This window comes from Lepidochelys olivacea (assembly GCF_965140295.1).
Source record: "Lepidochelys olivacea isolate rLepOli2 genome assembly, chromosome: 3".
NCBI classification, from domain to species: Eukaryota; Metazoa; Chordata; order Testudines; family Cheloniidae; genus Lepidochelys; species Lepidochelys olivacea.
Genome location: NC_140413.1, coordinates 143,536,462 through 143,558,001, shown reverse-complemented (window position 1 = coordinate 143,558,001; position 21,540 = coordinate 143,536,462). Strand labels below are relative to the sequence as shown.

The window sequence follows — 21,540 nt, the reverse complement described above, 5'->3', positions numbered from 1 at the left end:
ACTCTATCCCATGCTTGAACTGCAGTGGTTTCACTGCCAGTAGGGCTCTCTGCAGCCAGAGAGAGGCTAGGCTTGCCCTGAACGGGAAAACTCCTCCTCTCACACAAAGCCCCAGTTTAGTTTTTAAACAAAACATCTCAAAAGAGACAATTCTGATCTTTATGAGAGATAAATGACCTTTGCAGAGAGGCAAAACACATTTTGTAAAACAAGCACATGCCTATTTATAAAAGAACAATGTCCCGCCTGCAATAGAGGGACAACTCATATTACTCTTTTTTTCTTTTTTCTTTTTTAAGTGCTACACTTTCCATAACAGCAACTGTTTTTTCCCTACATAGGAGCAGGAAGCTCATAGTTTAATGCAAAGTCATACTTTTGTCTGGTTTATTTAAGGAAGGAAACTCATGACTTTTCAAGGCAAACAGGACTCCTATATTGAAATCCATGTCATGAATTATTGAGGTAGAAGTACTTGATATGAAACTCTCCATAGAAAGCCTTAAACATAGAGGGCCTGATTCGGAAATCAGTGGGATTACTCAGGGAGTAAGCTACTAGCCAGCATAAGGATGGCATAACTGCACTCAGGGCTCTGATCAATGTACCTCACAAGGGCTGGCTGTACAAACTGGACTGTGACAATCATGAAGGGACTTATGTGAATTAAGCCCTCTGTTTTGCTAGATAAAGATTTGCTGCTCCGTTGCACTGTAGTGGCAGCTGCCCCAGTTTGAGGAGTTCCTTTGTGTTGCAATGCAATATGGACTGAAAGAAGGGCCATTTTCTAGAGCTCACATGAGCTATTCCATGCTCAGTAGAGAGGATGCCATGTTGTTATACCATTTGACTTTGAACTAAGGGATATCCCAGGCAGGACACAGGAACAGGCACTGTGTTGAGGGCAGGACGGAGAGACCAAAGGCTAGAAAGTGGCTTTCCACCTAAAGGTAAACACAGTGGGGGTTTTAGTTGGATTTTCTGTAAGAGGAATTCCTTTGTGCAGTTTATTCTTGTTTTCACCAGTTCTGTTCCATGTAAGGAGGACTTCTGTAGGTAACTCATGCTTCTGTGGCTGTTTCTTTTAAACAGCAGTAGTCAGTTTTGTGTTGTTTTATTGCCAGAACAGTGGATCAGCTGTCCACTGACTCCAGCTAGTCTGGGACTAGCAAGTAAACATAGGGCAAAAAAAGGTAATGAACCCTTGAAACATGTTCAGTAGGGAATCTCCAAGAGTGGAGACTAATTCTACACCCAAGTATAAAGAAAAAAAGGGCACCAGAATTCAGACTCTTCAGTTAGTTCAGCCAGACCCAGAGGAAGACAACCATACCACAAGGGATGTGAAGATCTCTGCCCTGAGGGCTGATGCTCATAGGTCTGCTTTTACTAATTGCAGCAATAAGATAACCACATGGAGAAAGATACCAGCCTATTCAAAGAACTGGGCGCCTGCTGCTTGTTCAGCTCTGGACAGTGTGGTGACATTCATGCCAAATCAGTGGTGCATGTTTTAAATGAATAAGATTTGTTCCCTGTGCATCTTTTTGGTACTGAAGAAATCTACATGTTTGATACTTTTCAGAGTAGCAGCTGTGTTAGTCTGTATCCGCAAAAAGAAAAGGAGTACTTGTGGCACCTTAGAGACTAATACATTTATTTGAGCATGTTTGATACTATTATTTTTGGTTTGCATAGTATTTGCTGTATTGATAAGACTATGTTTAGACTGAGGAGCCGTAGTTAACCCCCAAATTGTCTTCTTATAAACTTAAAGGATCTTTTTAGTCTGAGCAGCTTTACTACATTGTGGTGTCTTTATTCCAAAACTGGAGCCATTCTGGGTACCGGTATCCATAACTGTTCAAATTTGTATATTTATCTTATGTGTTATTATCCACAGGTGGGAGTTCTGCTGTCAAAAGAGACTGAACCTGCTCACTATTCCTGCGGTAAAATGGAATTATAGTGAGTACTTGCATAATCAAAATTTAGGGGGTACATAAGTTTTAAAAATTGTGGTGCCTGAACGAGGACAGCGCCATCCTGTGGTTGAAGATTGTAATTTTTAATTGACTTTCCCTGGAGTTGCTCAGAATGAATTTAGTTTGTGTATTGTTGTGACCATGGAACTTCACAAGCTTGATCCAGACCACTCAATTAGATTGGGTTTCACCCTACTGTTACAGCTGAGGAATTGACCCATGGTTTGAGAGAATATGGGGCAGTAACAAGACTTAAGAGACTACACAGTACTATGCAAGGTATTGCAACTTGTGAATATAGTGAGAAGTGTGCAGCTCAAATGTTAAGAAAAGAACATGAATAGGTTACACTGAATAGTAAATGGAATGTGATTCCCATTAGATTGAAAAAATATATATATACCCAAAGTACTTCAGATGACAGGTTTCCAGCAGATGACAAGTCTTTAACAGCAGAAGGGATTCCAGAGGGTAGCGCAATTAATACTAACCAGCCAGGTAATGCTGCACTTACATATGCTAGAGAGAAGTATATATTCTCCTCCCCTGACATTCAAATGCATTATACTCACTCATTCCTGAGGGGGTACATAAAGTGGTAGTAGACAATGTGGTAAAATCTACCATCATACATCCTAAAAACTGAAGTGTTTCTCAGTCCGTTCACCACAACCCAATGGGGAGGTAGATTTTGATACATGGAAGTTGTATATACAACAGCTACTGGATGATCCCGAATTGTCTTCCAAGGCAAGAAAAAGGAAGTTAATAGAAAGCTTGTAATCTCCAGCCTTGAATGAAGCCTTAAATGCAGGGAAATCTGCCACTGCAGAAGAATGTTTGATAGAGCTGGAAAAAAAGTATGGTGCCATTTCCAGCAGTGATGAATTGTATGCACAATTCCTAGAGACCTTTCAGAAGTCCATGGAAAAACCCGCTGAGTATTTGGCAAGATTAAACAGCTGTTAGAGAAAGGTAATGGAGCAGAAGACACAGATGCCAAGAAAACCCTAATATACAGCCAAAAAAGCAATTTATTCATGGATATTGGGGTGAGTCCCTGATTACACAGCTACTTCTGAGAGACCATTTGGAAACTATTGCTATTTTCAAGATAGCACTCTCAACTGCTGTACAAAATCTGCCAATTTGAAAAGAAAGACGTGAAAGAGCAACGAAGACTTACGCAGCCAGGAAAATCAGTCTAAGCCTAGCAGCTCAAGCCATACCATAGAACCTGAAAGCAGCTTGAGTTCTGCTGTGGGAGAGTCAAGGAAGATGGAAAACCATATTGCTTAACTTGAAGGAGCCATAGCTAAGTTAATGGAAGGACCTGCCACTCCAAAGAGGCAGCACCCACCAAAGCAGGATAGCTGGCTGAAATTTCAGAAAACACCCTCGGCTGCTGTGGAATGTATTGCAAACAATACGTGGTTCTTTTGTTGCAATTGTGGTAAGGAGGATCATTCTAGTACTACGTGCACTGAGCCACTCAATGCTGAGTTAGTACAAGAGAAGTTACTTTCTAGACGGAGGTGACCTTAACTGAAAAAAGCTCCAAAATCTTAGAAACCAGCTGGAAATTGTAAGATTGAAGCTAAGCTTTGAGGGGTCAACAAGACAACTAAATGGAAGGACATGCTAAGTGAACTGTTAGGAGAACCATGTTCATTGAGGAAGGTATGCAAATACTTAATAGATACAGGTTCCTAGGTAACCTGCATAACTCAAGAATTTTACAAAGAACATTTGGCACATATAGAATTGCATCCAATGGAAGAAGTACTCCAGGTAATAGGAGCTGGAAGTCATGAAGTTTCTTATTTGGTATACGTCATTGCCTCAGTCCAATTCCCAAAGAAAGCTGGGGAACAGACAAGAAACAGATATCCTTTGCACTTATATGCCCTGATCAGAATCTACCAGTTTCAGTGCCAGTTAGTGTGGGCACCCATGTTATACAAAAATTTAAGGAAGACTGTGAGTGACTGGCAGGCTCACATTTCCTGCAGAGATTGCAAATCGGTACTGTAGAGGCTGAGGCATACACTGCAGAGTGCTCTGAAGAGGACTCAGATGAGAACTGCAAAGAGGATTGTAAGAGTTGCAGGGGGAAAGCAAGTGACACTATCTCTAGGTGAAGTAAAGGAAGTTACGGAAGTGTAAGGACGTTACCAAGAGAGGAACAATTCAAAATCATACTAGAAGATGCAGAAAACCAAAGTGTTCCAGGAGATCTAGTGGTAAAACTTAGTTTGCCACAGCAGCCACAGCTTGCTATAATAGGATCACTGTATTACTGCGGAATGTAAGTTCTCATGGAATCATGCTACCCAGAAAGTTCATGATTGCTAAGGGAGAAGTTGTGGACTGGGTCAAGCCGATGCCAGCAATAAAAGGAGATGACAGTACCCCTCTTTCTTTGGACTTTGTTGATTCCCCTATAAGTTCTGAGAAGAGAAACTCCCAAGAAGTGTGAGCAGCTTCCTCCAGACATGATTTGGGTTTAGATCACATCAGGGGAATGACTCATGCTATTCACCTGTCAGAAAATATGCCTTTCAAAGACAGGACAAGGACAGTTTCACCAGCTGTGACAGGGTCGGGCCGGATGGCTACAGGAGAGTAATAGAAGGTAGATATATTAGCCCCAGGTTAAGTAGGTCCCTTTTCCCTGGGTACGGTAACAGGGAAGGTTCTAGAACAATCAGGAACCTTCTGGAGACAATTAAGACAGACAGGCTGATTAGAACACCTGCAGCCAATCAAGAAGCTGCTACAATCAATTAAGGCAGCCTAATCAGGGCACCTGGGTTTAAAAAGGAGCTCACTTCAGTTTGTGGTGCGCGTGCAAGGAGCTGGGAGGAAGGTCCTATGGTGAGGACAAAGAAGGTGTTGGGAGGAGGCCATGGGGAAGTAGCCCGGGGAGTTGTAGCTGTTGCACAGCTGTTCCAGGAGGCACTCTAGACAGCTGCATTCCACAGGGCCCTGGGCTGGAACCTGGAGTAGAGGGTGGGCCCGGATTCCCCACAAACCTCCCCACTCCTGGTCAGACACAGGAGGAGTTGACCTGGACTGTGGGTTCACAAAAACGGCCAAACTGAGGGCTGCCGTGAAGCTCCAAGGTGAGCAAATCTGCCAATAAGCACAAGACCCACCAAGGTAGAGGAGGAACTTTGTCACATAGCTGATTTCAAGGAATTGTGACAGCACCTCTATGAACTGTTAGCAAGTGTGGTCACAGAGGAATCAAATAGGCCTTATGCTTCTCCAACTTTTTTACTCAGAAAGAAGACTGGTGCCTTAAGGATGGTGGTGGATTACAGATAACTTAATACAGCATGGCCAGGGAGGATGTCTACTCTTTACCAATGATAGAGGAAGCTCTGTCTTTGCTTTCTGGATCCAAGTGGGTCACTGTTTCCAGTTTGAAAAGCAGGTACTACCAAATTGAGGTGGAGAAGGAGGATAGACTGAAGACATGATTCACTTTGCTAATGGGAAATTGGCATTTTTGTATGATGCCACAAGGACTGACTGATGGCCCTGCCACGTTCCAACAGATGATGGACTGCCATAGCATTCCTGGATGACTTGATAATATTCTCAGCAACCCTAGCGGAAATGAAGCTCAGCTAATGAAGGTTTTTTAACATTTGTTAGAACATGGGTTGAAGCACTCAGTTTCCAAGTGCAAGTTTTTTCAGATGTTTCTTAAGTATTTGAGACATACAGTCTCACAGGAGGGTATACAATCTAACTCTGACAAACTGTCTGCTTTAAAGAATTGGTCAAGGCCAAGGTCTGTGAGAGAAGTAAGGACATTCCTGTGATTTTCAGGATACTACAGAAGATTTGTAGAGAAGTATTCAGCTATTGCTAAGCCTTTGACCTCATTTCTTGTGGGAAGAGGTCAAGGATCATAGACTCATAGACTTTAAGGTCAGAAGGGACCATTATGATCGTCTAGTCTGACCTCCTGCACAATGCAGGCCACAGAATTTCACCCACCCACTCTTGTAACAAACCTCTAACCTATGTCTGAGCTACTGAAGCCCTCAAATCGTGGTTTAAAGACTTCAAGGTGCAGAAAATCCTCCAGAAAGTGACCCGTGCCCCATGCTGCAGAGGAAGGCGAAAACCCCCCAGGGCCTCTGCCAATCTGCCCTGGAGGAAAATTCCTTCCCGACCCCAAATATGGCGATCAGCTAAACTCTGAGCATGTGGGCAAGACTCACCAGCCAGCCACCGAGGAAAGAATTCTCTGTAGTAACTCAGATCCCACCCCATCTAACATCCCATCACAGGCCATTGGGCATATCTACGGCTAAGAGGTGAAGATCAATTAATTGCCAAAATTAGGCTGTCCCATCATATCATCCCTTCCATAAATTTATCAAGCTTAGTCTTGAAGCCAGATGTCTTTTGCCCCCACTACTTCCCTTGGAAGGCTGTTCCAGAACTTCACTCCTCTGATGGTTAAAAACCTTCATCTAATTTCAAGTCTAAACTTCCTGATGGCCAGTTTATATCCATTTGTTCTTGTCCACATTGGTACTGAGCTTAAATAATTCTTCTCCCTCCATGGTATTTATCCCTCTGATATATTTATAGAGAGCAATCATATCTCCCCTCAGCCTTCTTTTGGTTACGCTAAACAAGCCATGCTCTTTGAGTCTCCTTTCATAAGATAGGTTTTCCATTCCTTGGATTATCCTAGTAGCCCTTCTCTGTACCTGTTCCAGTTTGAATTAATCTTTCTTAAACATGGAAGACCAGAACTGCACACAATATTCTAGATGAGGTCTCACCAGTGCCTTGTATAATGGTACTAACACCTCCTTATCTCTACTGCAAATACTTTGCCTGATGCATTCCAAGACCGCATTAGCTTTTTTCACTGCCATATCCCACTGGCGGCTCATAGTCATCCTGTGATCAACCAATACTCCGAGGTCCTTCTCCTCCTCTGTTACTTCCAAGTGATGCGTCCCCAATTTATAACAAAAATTCTTGTTATTAATCCCTAAGTGCATGACCTTGCACTTTCCACTAAAAATTTCATCCTATTACTATTACTCCAGTTTACAAGGTCATCCAGATTTTCCTGTATGATAGCCTGATCCTTCTCTGTATTGGCAATACCTCCCAGCTTCGTGTCATCTGCAAACTTTATTAGCACATTGCTGCTTTTTGTGCCAAGGTCAGTAATAAAAAGATTAAATAAGACTGGTCCCAAAACTGATCCCTGAGGAACTCCACTAGTAACCTCCTTCCAGCCTGACAGTTCACCTTTCAGTGTGACCCATTGTAATCTCCCCTTTAACCAGTTCCTTATCCACCTTTCAGTTTGCTAATTGATCCCCATCTTTTCCAATTTAGCTAATAATTCCACATGTGGAACCGTATCAAATGCCTTACTGAAATCAAGGTAAATTAGATCCACTGCATTTCCTTTGTCTAAAAAATATGTTACCTTCTCAAAGAAGAAGATGATCGGGTTGGTTTGACATGATCTACCTTTTGTAAAACCATGTTGTATTTTGTCCCAATTACCATTGACCTCAATGTCCTTAACTACTTTCTCCTTCAATTTTTTTTCCAGGACTTTGCATACTACCGATGTCAAACTAACAGGCCGGTAGTTACCTGGATCACTCTTTTTTTCCTTTCTTAAAAATAGGAACTATGTTAGCAACTCTCCAGTCATATGGTACAACCCCTGAGTTTACAGATTCATTAAAATTTTTTGCTAATGGGCTTGCAATTTCATGTGCCAGTTCCTTTAATATTCTTGGATGAAGATTATCTGCCCCCCCCCCCGATTTAGTCCTATTAAGCTGTTCAAGTTTGGCTTCTTCCTCTGATGTGGTAATATCTACCTCCATATCCTCCTTCCCATTTGTTGTCCTACCATTATCCCTAAGATCCTCATTAGCCTCATTAAAGACTGAGGCAAAGTATTTGTTTAGATATTGGGTCATGCCTAGATTATCCTTAACCTCCACTCCATCCTCCATGTTTAGTGGTCCCACTTCTTCTTTCTTTGTTTTCTTCTTATTTATGTGGCTATAGCACCTTTTACTATTGGTTTTCATTCCCTTTGCAAGGTCCAACTCTACATAGCTTTTGGCCTTTCTCACTTTATTCCTACATCTTCTGACCTCAATAAGGTAGCTTTCCTTGCTAATCCCTCCCATCTTCCACTCTTTGTAGGCTTTCTGCTTTTTCTTAATCACCTCTCTAAGGTGCTTGCTCATCCAGCTTGCTCTACAACTCCTGCCTATTAATTTTTCCCCCTTTCTTGGGATGCAGGCTTCTGATAGTTTCTGTAACTTTGACTTGAAGTAATTCCAGGCCTCCTCCGCCTTTAGATCCATAAGTTTTTCGTCCAATCCACTTCCCTAACTAATTTCCTTAATTTTTTTAAAATTAGCTCTTTTGAAATCAAAAACCCTAGTCACACATCTATTTTTGTTTATCCTTCCATTTAGTTTGAACTGAATTAGCTCATGATCGCTCGAACCAAGGTTGTCCCCTACAACCATTTCTTCTATGAGGTCCTCACTATTCACCAAATCTAAAATGGCATCCCCTCTTGTTAGTTCAGCAACTACTTGGTGAAGAAATCCATCAGCTATCGCATCCAGGAAAATCTGAACCCTATTATTATTACTAGCACTTGTCCTCCAGTCTATATCTGGCAAGTTAAAGTCTCCCATAATGAATATGAAATGATGAAAGGATATCATGGTATAGGCAAAAGCGCATAAGAGCTAATGGATCAATGGACTAACAGTTGTCAGGAAGGCTTTGAAACCATAAAAGATCTGTTAACTACTGCACTCGTCTTGGGGTTTGCCAGCTGGAAGCTTCCATATATATTCCATACAGACGCTAGCTTGACAGGATTGGGAGCAGCACCGTATCAAGAACAAGGAGTAATTGCATATGTCAGTTGAGGATTGAGTGCAAGTGAATGGAACTATCCTGTGCATAAACTTGAGTCCTTAGCTCTCAAATGGGCTGTTTCTAAAAAATTCCATGACTATTTGAATGAAGTAAAATTTGAGGTTGTGACTGATAATAATCCTCAGTCTAACATACATTCTTAAAACTGCAAAGTTGGATGCCACATCTCCTCACTGGCTGCCAGCATTAGTAATTTATGACTTCACCATCAGACACAAATCAGGCAAACTGAATAAGAATCCAGACGGTTAATCACACAGACTGCTTGACTCTGATGTTTGCATTAAAGCTCCAAGAGAGAGTTTCAGAAATCAGAGTAACAGCCGTGTTAGTCTGTATTCGCAAAAAGAAAAGGAGTACTTGTGGCACCTTAGAGACTAACCAATTTATTTGAGCATAAGCTTTCGTGAGCTACAGCTCACTTCATCGGATGCATACTGTGGAAAATACAGAAGATGTTTTTGTACACACAAACCATGAAAAAATGGGTGTTTATCACTACAAAAGGTTTTCTCTCCCCCCACCCTACTCTCTTGCTGGTAATAGCTTATCTAAAGTGATCACTCTCCTTACAATGTGTATGATAATCAAGGTGGGCCATTTCCAGCACAAATCCAGGGTTTAACAAGAACGTCTGAGGAACAGTGGGGGTGGAGGGATTGGGGGGTGGTGGAAGGAATAAACAAGGGGAAATAGGTTACTTTTTATAATAACTCAACCATTCCCAGTCTCTATTCAAGCCTAAGTTAATTGTATCCAATTTGCAAATGAATTCCAATTCAGCAGTCTCTCGTTGGAGTCTGTTTTCAAAGTTTTTTTGTTGAAGGATAGTCACTTTGAGATCAGAAATCAAGTGACCAGAGAGATTGAAGTGTTCTCCAACTGGTTTTTGGATGTTATAATTCTTGACATCTGATTTGTGTCCATTTATTTTTTTATGTAGAGACTTCCAGTTTGCCCAATGTACATGGCACAGGGGCATTGCTGGCACATAATGGCATATATCACATTGGTGGATGTGCAGGTGAACGAGCCTTTGATAGTGTGGCTGATGTTATTAGGCCCTGTGATGGTGTCCCCTGAATAGATATGTGGGCACAGTTGGCAACGGGCTTTGTTGCAAGGATAGGTTCCTGGGTTAGTGGTTCTGTTGTGTGGTATGTGGTTGCTGGCAAGTATTCGCTTCAGGTTGGGGGGCTGTCTGTAGGCAAGGACTGGCCTGTCTCCCAAGATTTGTGAGAATGTTGGGTCATCCTTCAGGATAGGTTGTAGATCCTTGATAATGCATTGGAGGGGTTTTAGTTGGGGGGCTGAAGGTGACGGCTAGTGGCGTTCTGTTATTTTCTTTGTTAGGCCTGTCCTGTAGTAGGTGACTTCTGGGAACTCTTCTGGCTCTATCAATCTGTTTCTTCACTTCCACAGGTGGGTATTGTAGTTGTAAGAATGCTTGATAGAGATCTTGTAGGTGTTTGTCTCTGTCTGAGGGGTCGGAGCAAATGTGGTTGTATCGCAGAGCTTGGCTGTAGACAATGGATCGTGTGGTGTGGTCAGGGTGAAAGCTGGAGGCATGTAGGTAGGAATAGCGGTCAGTAGGTTTCCGGTATAGGGTGGTGTTTATGTGACCATCGTTTATTAGCACTGTAGTGTCCAGGAAGTGGATCTCTTGTGTGGACTGGACCAGGCTGAGGTTGATGGTGGGATGGAAATTGTTGAAATCATGGTGGAATTCCACAAGGGCTTCTTTTCCATGGGTCCAGATGATGAAGATGTCATCAATATAGCGCAAGTAGAGTAGGGGCATTAGGGGACGAGAGCTGAGGAAGTTCTAAGTCAGCCATAAATATGTTGGCATACTGTGGGGCCATGCGGGTACCCATAGCAGTGCCGCTGATTTGAAGGTATACATTGTCCCCAAATGTAAAATAGTTATGGGTAAGGACAAAGTCACAAAGTTCAGCCACCAGGTTAGCCGTGACATTATCGGGGATAGTGTTCTTGACGGCTTGTAGTCCATCTTTGTGTGGAATGTTGGTGTAGAGGGCTTCTGCATCCATAGTGGCCAGGATGGTGTCATCAGGAAGATCACCGATGGATTGTAGTTTCCTGAGGAAGTCAGTGGTGTCTCGAAGGTAGCTGAGAGTGCTGGTAGCGTAGGGCCTGAGGAGGGAGTCTACATAGCCAGACGGTCCTGTTGTCAGGGTGCCAATGCCTGAGATGATGGGGTGCCCAGGATTTCCAGGTTTATGGATCTTGGGTAGTAGATAGAATATCCCAGGTCGGAGTTCCAGGGGTTGTGTCTGTGTGGATTTGATCTTGTGCTTTTTCAGGGAGTTTCCTGAGCAAATGCTGTAGTTTCTTTTGGCAACTCTCAGTGGGATCAGAGGGATTCTAGGTGGACTCCTCCTGAAGGTCGAGACAGCAGACTGGACTTCTACATAGAGTGCTTCTGCCGACGTGCACGGGCTGAAATTGTGGAAAAACAGCATCACTTGCCCCACAACCTCAGTCGTGCAGAACACAATGCCATCCACAGCCTCAGAAACAACTCTGACATCATAATCAAAAAGGCTGACAAAGGAGGTGCTGTTGTCATCATGAATAGGTCGGAATATGAACAAGAGGCTGCTCGGCAGCTCTCCAACACCACTTTCTACAAGCCATTACCCTCTGATGCACAATATACCAACATTTTTATGGCTGACTTAGAACAACGCTTCCTCAGCTCTCGTCCCCTAATGCCCCTACTCTGCTTGCGCTATATTGATGACATCTTCATCATCTGGACCCATGGAAAAGAAGCCCTTGAGGAATTCCACCATGATTTCAACAATTTCCATCCCACCATCAACCTCAGCCTGGTCCAGTCCACACAAGAGATCCACTTCCTGGACACTACAGTGCTCATAAACGATGGTCACATAAACACCACCTTATACCAGAAACCTACTGACCGCTATTCCTACCTACATGCCTCCAGCTTTCACCCTGACCACACCACACGATCCATTGTCTACAGCCAAGCTCTGCGATACAACCGCATTTGCTCCGACCCCTCAGACAGAGACAAACACCTACAAGATCTCTATCAAGCACTCTTACAACCACAATAACCACCTGCGGAAGTGAAGAAACAGATTGATAACGTCAGAAGAGTTCCCAGAAGTCACCTACTACAGGACAGGCCTAACAAAGAAAATCATAGAATCATAGAATATCAGGGTTGGAAGGGACCCCAGAAGGTCATCTAGTCCAACCCCCTGCTCAAAGCAGGACCAATTCCCAGTTAAATCATCCCAGCCAGGGCTTTGTCAAGCCTGACCTTAAAAACCTCTAAGGAAGGAGATTCTACCACCTCCCTAGGTAACGCATTCCAGTGTTTCACCACCCTCTTAGTGAAAAAGTTTTTCCTAATATCCAATCTAAACCTCCCCCACTGCAACTTGAGACCATTACTCCTCGTTCTGTCATCTGCTACCATTGAGAACAGTCTAGAGCCATCCTCTTTGGAACCCCCTTTCAGGTAGTTGAAAGCAGCTATCAAATCCCCCCTCATTCTTCTCTTCTGCAGGCTAAACAATCCCAGCTCCCTCAGCCTCTCCTCATAACTCATGTGTTCCAGTCCCCTAATCATTTTTGTTGCCCTTCGCTGGACTCTCTCCAATTTATCCATATCCTTCTTGAAGTGTGGGGCCCAAAACTGGACACAGTACTCCAGATGAGGCCTCACCAATGTCGAATAGAGGGGAACGATCACGTCCCTCGATCTGCTCGCTATGCCCCTACTTATACATCCCAAAATGCCATTGGCCTTCTTGGCAACAAGGGCACACTGCTGACTCATATCCAGCTTCTCGTCCACTGTCACCCCTAGGTCCTTTTCTGCAGAACTGCTGCCTAGCCATTCGGTCCCTAGTCTGTAGCTGTGCATTGGGTTCTTCCGTCCTAAATAACAGAACGCCACTAGTCGTCACCTTCAGCCCCCAACTAAAACCCCTCCAACGCATTATCAAGGATCTACAACCTATCCTGAAGGATGACCCAACACTCTCACAAATCTTGGGAGACAGGCCAGTCCTTGCCTACAGACAGCCCCCCAACCTGAAGCAAATACTCACCAGCAACCACATACCACACAACAGAACCACTAACCGAGGAACCTTTCCTTGCAACAAAGCCCGTTGCCAACTGTGCCCACATATCTATTCAGGGGACACCATCACAGGGCCTAATAACATCAGCCACACTATCAGAGGCTCATTCACCTGCACATCCACCAATGTGATATATGCCATCATGTGCCAGCAATGCCCCTCTGCCATGTACATTGGTCAAACTGGACAGTCTCTACGTAAAAGAATAAATGGACACAAATCAGATGTCAAGAATTATAACATTCATAAACCAGTCGGTGAACACTTCAATCTCTCTGGTCATGCGATTACAGACATGAAAGTTGCGATATTACAAAAAAAACCCCTTCAAATCCAGACTCCAGCGAGAGACTGTTGAATTGGAATTCATTTGCAAATTGGATACAATTAACTTAGGCTTGAATAGAGACTGGGAGTGGCTAAGTCATTATGCAAGGTAACCTATTTCCCCTTGTTTTTTCCTACACCCCCACCCCCAGACGTTCTTGTTAAACCCTGGATTTGTGCTGGAAATGGCCCACCTTGATTATCATACAGATTGTAAGGAGAGTGATCATTTTAGATAAGCTATTATCAGCAGGACAGTGGGTGGGAGTGGGGGGAGAGAAAACCTTTTGTAGTGATACACACCCATTTTTTCATGGTTTGTGTGTATAAAAACATCTTCTGTATTTTCCACAGTATGCATCCGATGAAGTGAGCTGTAGCTCACAAAAGCTTTATGCTCAAATAAATTGGTTAGTCTCTAAGGTGCCACAAGTACTCCTTTTCAGTTTCAGAAATGTTATCCAGACCCAAACTTATGTCTGAAGACTGGGAACAACTGTCAGCAGCGACCTATATTGCTATGTGTCAAAAACAAACAGTACATATTATGGTGCAAACGTGGAGAAGATACTAGTAAAGATAGTCCTTTGACTGAATTGCTGTCATGTGATTATAGTGCTGTGCCAGATGAGTACAAATGCTGGGAGTTATGGCCAGGAAACCCAAGTATACTTGGACTTCATGTTGGAAATTTGAGAAAGATACAGAAGAAGATAAATGAGTTGGAAGAATAATTCAGCTGATGAAAAAACATAAAAGGCTTAGTAGGAGAGAGGAAGGACAGGAATCTCCTGAGGTTTGTTTGCTATTGAGAGAATGGAATCAACTTCACTTTGATGAAGGGGTACTCTATTGAAGACTGATGTGGAGAGAAGAAGTCATTAATCAGTTAGTACTCCCATATTCTCATCAGTATTCTGCTACAAGGTATCCAGGATTAAATGGACATATGGACACAGAGTGAACTTTAGAATTACCCAGAGACCACTTCTGTTGGCCTAGAATGGCAGTTGATGTCAACCATAAGTGCAGAACCTGTGAGAGGTGTATCAGAAATACAGCTCAAGCAGAGAAGACAGCGCCTTTAATGAATATTAAGGTTTATTCACCTTTGGAGCTAATATGCATATATTTCTTAGTAATAGAACCTGATGACTATGATACAAGGAACATTTTGGTGGTGGCTGATTATTTTACTGGGTTGTACCCAAGCATATCCTACTAAAGACCAAACAGCCAAAAATGTTGCAAGTGCGCTATGGGAATTTCCATTGTCATTATGGTTTTCTAAAAAGGATACACAGTGATCAAGGAACAAACACTGAATTGCAGATGATAGCTGAGCTATGCACCTTAGAAGGGGTGAAATCAAGAACTACTCTCTATCACCCACGAGGAAACCCCATTGAGTAATTCAACAGAATGCTGTTGAGCATGGTAGGAACCTTGGAGGATTTAAAAAAACCTCAGTGGATGAAATATGTCAAACCATTGGTTCATGTTTGCAGTTACACCAGAAATGACAGAACTGGAGAGTCCCCATATTTCTTAATGTTTGGCAGATAGCCATTATTGCCAATTGACTTGTAGCTTAATGCCAAAACACAAGGCAAATCTGAAATAACTCATCAACAGTATGTGAAGAGTCTTAAGAGAAAACTGAAGCATTCTTATGAGTTGGCAAGAAAAGAATTGTAGAAAAGTCAGAAAGCTAAAAAGAGGAAGTGGGATGCAAATTAGGCTTTCACACATCTGATGGTGACAGGGTCCTACTTCGCAATCTCAACTTACGAGGGAAACACAAGTTAGCATTCAGATGGGAATCCCAGATGTGTTATGGTCTGATAACTGCAGGCTGACCCTCCTGTTTACATAGTGAAACCAGAAGATAGTATTACACCTGAAATAACACTACATCATGATTTATTGAGACCACGTGGTTTTATTTTTACTACAGAAAAAGATGAGGTTCAACATAACTGTTCTGAAAGTAACTTATTGGGAGTGAGCTGATTTGACCCTCAAGGAGATAATCTCTTTGGATCAGAGGAAGCTGAAATAACTTTTGAACTGAATCCTGAAGCATCAAAATTTACACAGGAAGATTCTGTTTTTTCGTATGCAGTTGATACATGGCAACCTGATGCGCAAAGCACAGTATTAATGAACTCAGATGACACTGTACCAAAGAAGCAAGAGGATAAATTGCCAAATGTGTCAGTAGAGCTCCCTTTGTACAATCAAGATGCTACTCTTTCACATACACTTGATGAAGAGCCTGATGTTTCTATCAAATTTCAAATAAAAGAAGCATATACAGAATAAGATGTAACACAGAACTCAGATATATCAACTAAGGAAGTTGTAGCTGAGAATTTGCTTCAGAGGGAACAGAGACAAAGCCATTGAAATTTCAGGACTATGTGCATAGCCACTCCTGCACTATACTTAGAATCATAGAAGATTAAGGTTGGAAGAGACCTCAGCAGGTCATCTAGTCCAACCCCCTGCTCAAAGCAGGACCAACCCCAACTAAATCACCCCAGCCAGGGCTTTGTCAAGCCAGGCGTTAAAAACCTCTAAGAATGGAGATTCCACCACCTCCCTAGATAAACCAATCCAGTGCTTCACCACCCTCCTAGTGAAATAGTTTTCCTAATATCCAACCTAGACCTCCCCCACTGCAACTTGAGACCATTGCTCCTTGTTCTGTCATCTGCCTCCACTGAGAACAGCCTAGCTCCATCCTCTTTGGAACCCCCTTCAGGTAGTTGAAGGCTGCTAGCAAATCCCCCCCCCACTCTTCTCTTCTGCAGACTAAATAAGCCAAGTTCCCTCAGCCTTTCCTCATAAGTCATGTTTCCCAGTCCCCTAATCATTTTTGTTGCCCTTCACTGGAGCTCTCTCCAATTTGTTCACATCCTTTCTGTAGTGGGGGCCCCAAAAGTGGACACAGTACTCCAGATGTGGCCTCACCAGTGCTGAATAGAGGAGAATAATCACTTCCCTCGATCTGCTGGCAATGCTGCTATTAATGCAGCCCAATCTACCGTTAGCCTTCTTGGCAACAAGTGCACACTGTTGACTCATATCCAGCTTCTCATCCACTGTAATCCCCAGGCCCTTTTCTGCAGAACTGCCACTTAGCCAGTTGGTCCACAGCCTGTAGCAGTGCATGGAATTCTTCCATCCCAAGTGCAGAACTCTGCACTTGTCCTTGTTGAACCTCATCAGATTTCTTTTGGCCCAGTCGTCCAATTTGTCTAGGTCACTCTGGACCCTATCCCTACCCTCCAGCCTATCTACCTCTCCCCCCATTTTAGTGTCATCCGCGAACTTGCTGGGGGTGCAATTAATCCCATCATCCAGATCATTGATAAAGATGTTGAACAAAACGGGCCCCAGGACTGACCCCTGGGGCACTACGCTTGATACCAGCTGCCAACTAGACATCAAGCCATTGATCACTACAGCTTTCTATCCACCTTATAGTCCATTCATCCAATCCATACTTCTTTAACTTGCTGGCAAGAATACTGTATCAAAAGCTTTGCTAAAGTCAAGGTATATCATGTCTACCGCTTTCCCCATATCCACAGAGCCAGTTATCTCATCATAGAAGGCAAACAGGTTGGTTAGGCATGACTTGCCCTTGGTGAATCCACGCTGACTGTTCCTGATCACCTTCTTCTCCTCCAAGTGCTTCAGAATGGATTCCTTGAGGACCTGCTCCATGATTTTCCTGGGGACAGAGGTGAGGCTGACCAGTCTGTAGCTCCCCGGGTTCTCCTTCTTCCCCTTTTAAAAGATGGGCACTACAGTTGCCTTTTTCCAGTCATCCGGGACCTCTCCCAGTTGCCATGAGTTTTCAAAGATAATGGCCAATGGCTCTGCAATCACATCAGCCAACTCCCTCAGCACCCTCGGATGCATTGCACCCGGCCCCATGGACATGTGCATGTCCAGATTTTCTAAATAGTCCTTAACCTGTTCTTTCACCACTGAGGGCTGCTCACCTCCTCCCCATATTGTGCTGCCCAGTGCAGCAGTCTGGGAGCTGACCTTGTCTGCATGCTCAAGCAATATTTTTATACTCCTCCCTAGTCATCTGTCCAAGTTTCCACTTCTTGTAAGCTTTCTTTTTGTGTTTAAGATCACCGAAGATTTCTCTGTTAAGCCAAGCTGGTCGCCTGCCATATTTGCTATTCCTTCTGCACATCAGGATGATTTGTTCCTGCACCCTCAATAATGTGTCTTTAAAATACAGCCAGCTCTCCTGGACTCCTTTCCCCCTCATATTAGCCTTCCATGGGATCCTGCCCATCAGTTTCCTGAGGGAGTCAGTCTGCTTTTTTGAAGTCCAGGATCTGTCTTCTGCTACTTTCCTTTCTTCTTTTTGTCAGGATCCTGAACCTGTACCTTATGACACAATATGGGCACAAATAGTGGATTCATTAGCATTACAACATTTAGAGTATTTGCTGACACAGTAGGACCTAACATGATTGGTAAACATTTTAGGTCCTACTGTGTCAGTGAATACTGTCCACTAGCCTACCCTAGCAGGTAAACAAAGAGGGGGGAAAGGTCATGAACCATTGGAGCATTGTTCAGTAGGGCATCTCCAGGGGTGGGGGGCCAAGTATAAAGAAAAAAAAGGCATCAAACCCTTCAGTTAGTTCAGCCAGACCTAGAGGGAGACAACCATACAAGAGGGGATGTGAAGATCTCTGCTCTGAGGGCTGATGCTCATAGGGCTGTTTTTACTAATTGCAGCAATAAGATAACCACATGGAGAAGGATACCAGCCTATTCAAAGAACTGGGCGCTTGCTGCTTGTTCAGCTCCGGACAGTGTGGTGACATTAATGCCAAATCAGTGGTGCATGATTTAAATGAATAGGATTTGTGCCCTGTGCAGCTTTTTGGTACTGAAGAAATCTGTATGTTTGATACTGTTTGTTTGTTTGTTTGCATAGTACTTGCTGTATTGATAAGATTGTGTTTAGATTGAATAGTTGTAGTTAACCCTCATATTGTCATCTTATAAACTTAAGGATCTTTTTAATGTGAGAAGCTTTAATACATTGTGACGTCTTTATTCCAAACTGGAGCAACTTAGGGTACAGGCATCCACAATTGTCCGAATCTGCATATTTATTTTGTGTGTTATTATCCAGAGGTGGGTGTTCTGCTGTCAAAAGAGACTGAACCCACTCACTATCCCTGCAGAAAAAATGAGTTATAATAAGTACGTGTGTAATTTACATTTTGTGAATAAAACAGACTATGGAAAAATAAGTCTGTGTGACTTATTTTGCTTCCGGTGGGAAACTGCTTCACTGCAAAGTCACAAATCTGTTCCAGTTGTGCAAAGGGGCAATGCTGGTATCAGAGTGGGATAAAGTTTCCAAAGAGAGAAATTGATCTGGTATGAGGGGCGGCAACCTGTATGGGACCATGATGCCCGTGCTCCAAGAATATTCAGAGCATGGGGGCCCGGCTTCACCAATGTTTGGATCCGGGTCTCTCCCCTTGCCCTGCCTGCCGCCCTCGCGCGCCTCCCCCAGAGTGACTCCCAGCCCCGCCTGCTGCCCCTGAGCAATTTAAAAGGGCCTGGGGCCCCCGCCTCCACTACCGGCAGTGCAGCTAGGTTAAAGTGGCTTCCTGCCCGCCCTCGCTCCGTGTGGCGCGCCACTGCCGGAAGCGGCCGACACATCACTGCAGTCCCTGGGTGGGGGTGTGTCCATGCACTGCCCCTGCCCCGAGCGCCAACTCTGCCATTGGAACGTGGCCAATGGGAGCTGCGGGGGCGGTGCCTACAGGCAGCGGTGCATGGAGACCCCTGGCCCCCCCTGCCTAGGAGCCACTGCCAGAGGGGTGTGTGGGTCACTTTTGGGAGCCACCCAAGCTAAGCGCTGCAACCCTCACCCCCTTCTGCACCCCAATCCCTTGCCCCAGCCCAGAGCCCGCACCCCACACCCAAACTCCCTCCCAGAGCCCGCCGCCCCGCATCTCCTCCTGCACCCCTGCCCCAGCCCAGAGCCTACACCCACACTCCCTCCCAAAGCCCGCCCCCGCACCCTTTCCTGCACCCTAACCCTCTGCCCCAGCCCAGAGCCCGCACCCAAACTCCCTCCCAGAGCCTGCACCCTTCCCCCCCGCACCCAAACTCCCACCCAGAACCTGCACCGCAACCTCCTGCCCCAACCCAGAGCCAGCACCCAAACTCCCTCCCAGAGCCTTAGGCAGGTGTGATGGGGAGGGCGGGATTGGGACCCGTTCTGGGCACCACCAAAAATTATGCAAACTTGCCACCCCTGTCTGGTATTTCTGTGCATCGAGATGGGAAAATTAGCTGAATTCTTACAGAAATCAAGGCCAGCCAAGAAGCAGCAAAAACAGGTTAAGAAAAAGCTTCTCAGGCAGTAATGTGAGATAACCAGAATGCAGAGAGCAAATCTCAAAACAAAATCTGTGCTGGATCAAAATGTCTGGAAAAAATCTAGAAACCCAGCTCTAAAATGCCCCATCTGTATCTTGATCAGTGGAACTGGAGTCAGAGGTCCCATGTTCCTTGATGGGACTGTTATTGAGAGGATGCCAAAATGTGAGGAGTTGGGCTGGAAATAAGGCAGCCACATGTCCAGAGCAGCACCCAGGGTTTGATCAAGTTCCAATTGTTCAACTTAATTTGCATTCAACTTCACTCTTTGCTAATGAAAGATGATGGCTGCATCTGAGCCGTGAGTTCTCTGCAGTGCTGCAGCTGGCAGGGTGAGCCATGAAACCCAGTATGGAGCTCCCTGGAGCCATGGATTTTGCAGACACAAATCTACCCCAGCTAGGGACTGGCTGGAAGGAGTCGTCTGAGCTTCACCCAGATCTGGCAATGCAGGAGTACAACACGGGCAACAAAACTGTACTTTTACCTTATCGGGGAACAAGACAGAGAAGTCTGCAGCACTCTGAAGCTTACCACTGCCTCAGGCCTCACAGCAGTCGTAGGAACCCTGAAGACTTATTGCTTCCCAAAGTAGAAACTATGGAGCAGCACAGGTTTCTCGCTAGAGGCCAATCCAAAGTGGGAGGGGACAGACCCCTGTGTTACAGCCTTATGCACACTGACTGCTACATAAAGTTTTGGGGAATTGATAGATTCCCTAATTTGGGACAGCATAGTCTGCAGCACTTGGGATCACCACCTGAGGGAGTGGCTGCTCTAGGAAAGGTTTCAGAGTAACAGCCGTGTTAGTCTGTATTCGCAAAAAGAAAAGGAGTACTTGTGGCACCTTAGAGACTAACCAATTTATTAGAGCATAAACTTTCGTGAGCTACAGCTCACTTCATCAGATGCATATCGTGGAAACTGCAGCAGACTTTATATATACACAGAGAATATGAACCAATACCTCCTCCCACCCCACTGTCCTGCTGGTAATAGCTTATCTAAAGTGATCATCAGGTGGGCCATTTCCAGCACAAATCCAGGTTTTCTCACCCTCCACCCCCCCACACACAAATTCACTCACACAAGTTTGTGTGTGTATGGGGGTGGGGGGGATGTGAGAAAACCTGGATTTGTGCAGGATGTGAGAAAACCTGGATTTGTGCAGGAAATAGCCCATCTTGATTGTCATGCACATTGTGTAAAGAGTTGTCACTTTGGATGGGCTATCACCAGCAGGAGAGTGAATTTGTGTGTGGGGGGGGTGGAGGGTGAGAAAACCTGGATTTGTGCTGGAAATGGCCCACCTGATGATCACTTTAGATAAGCTATTACCAGCAGGACAGTGGGGTGGGAGGAGGTATTGGTTCATATTCTCTGTGTATATATAAAGTCTGCTGCAGTTTCCACGATATGCATCTGATGAAGTGAGCTGTAGCTCACGAAAGCTTATGCTCTAATAAATTGGTTAGTCTCTAAGGTGCCACAAGTACTCCTTTTCTTTTTGCTCTAGGAAAGTGATTTCAAGTTAGACAGATGTTTAGACATGGGGCACGCAGCGGAAGCCTCAAGAGAAAGGATGAAAGCCTTAGGCGGCACAGCAACTCCAGAAGTACATGCAGTAGGGTGACCAGATGTCCCAATTTTATAGGGACAGT

The 21,540-nt window shown here is 44.3% G+C and overlaps 1 long non-coding RNA gene across 2 annotated transcripts in view; it reads right to left on the bottom strand.

Moving 5' to 3' along the window:
* The window catches only part of LOC311517332, a 30,419-nt gene extending 9,918 nt beyond the window's left edge, over positions 1-20,501 (bottom strand). For both annotated transcript variants that reach the window (XR_014710670.1, XR_014710671.1), the window contains exon 1: positions 20,367-20,501. This is a non-coding gene — a long non-coding RNA (uncharacterized lncRNA). The remainder of the gene's footprint in view (positions 1-20,366) is intronic.
* Between the last annotated feature and the right edge of the window lie 1,039 nt (positions 20,502-21,540).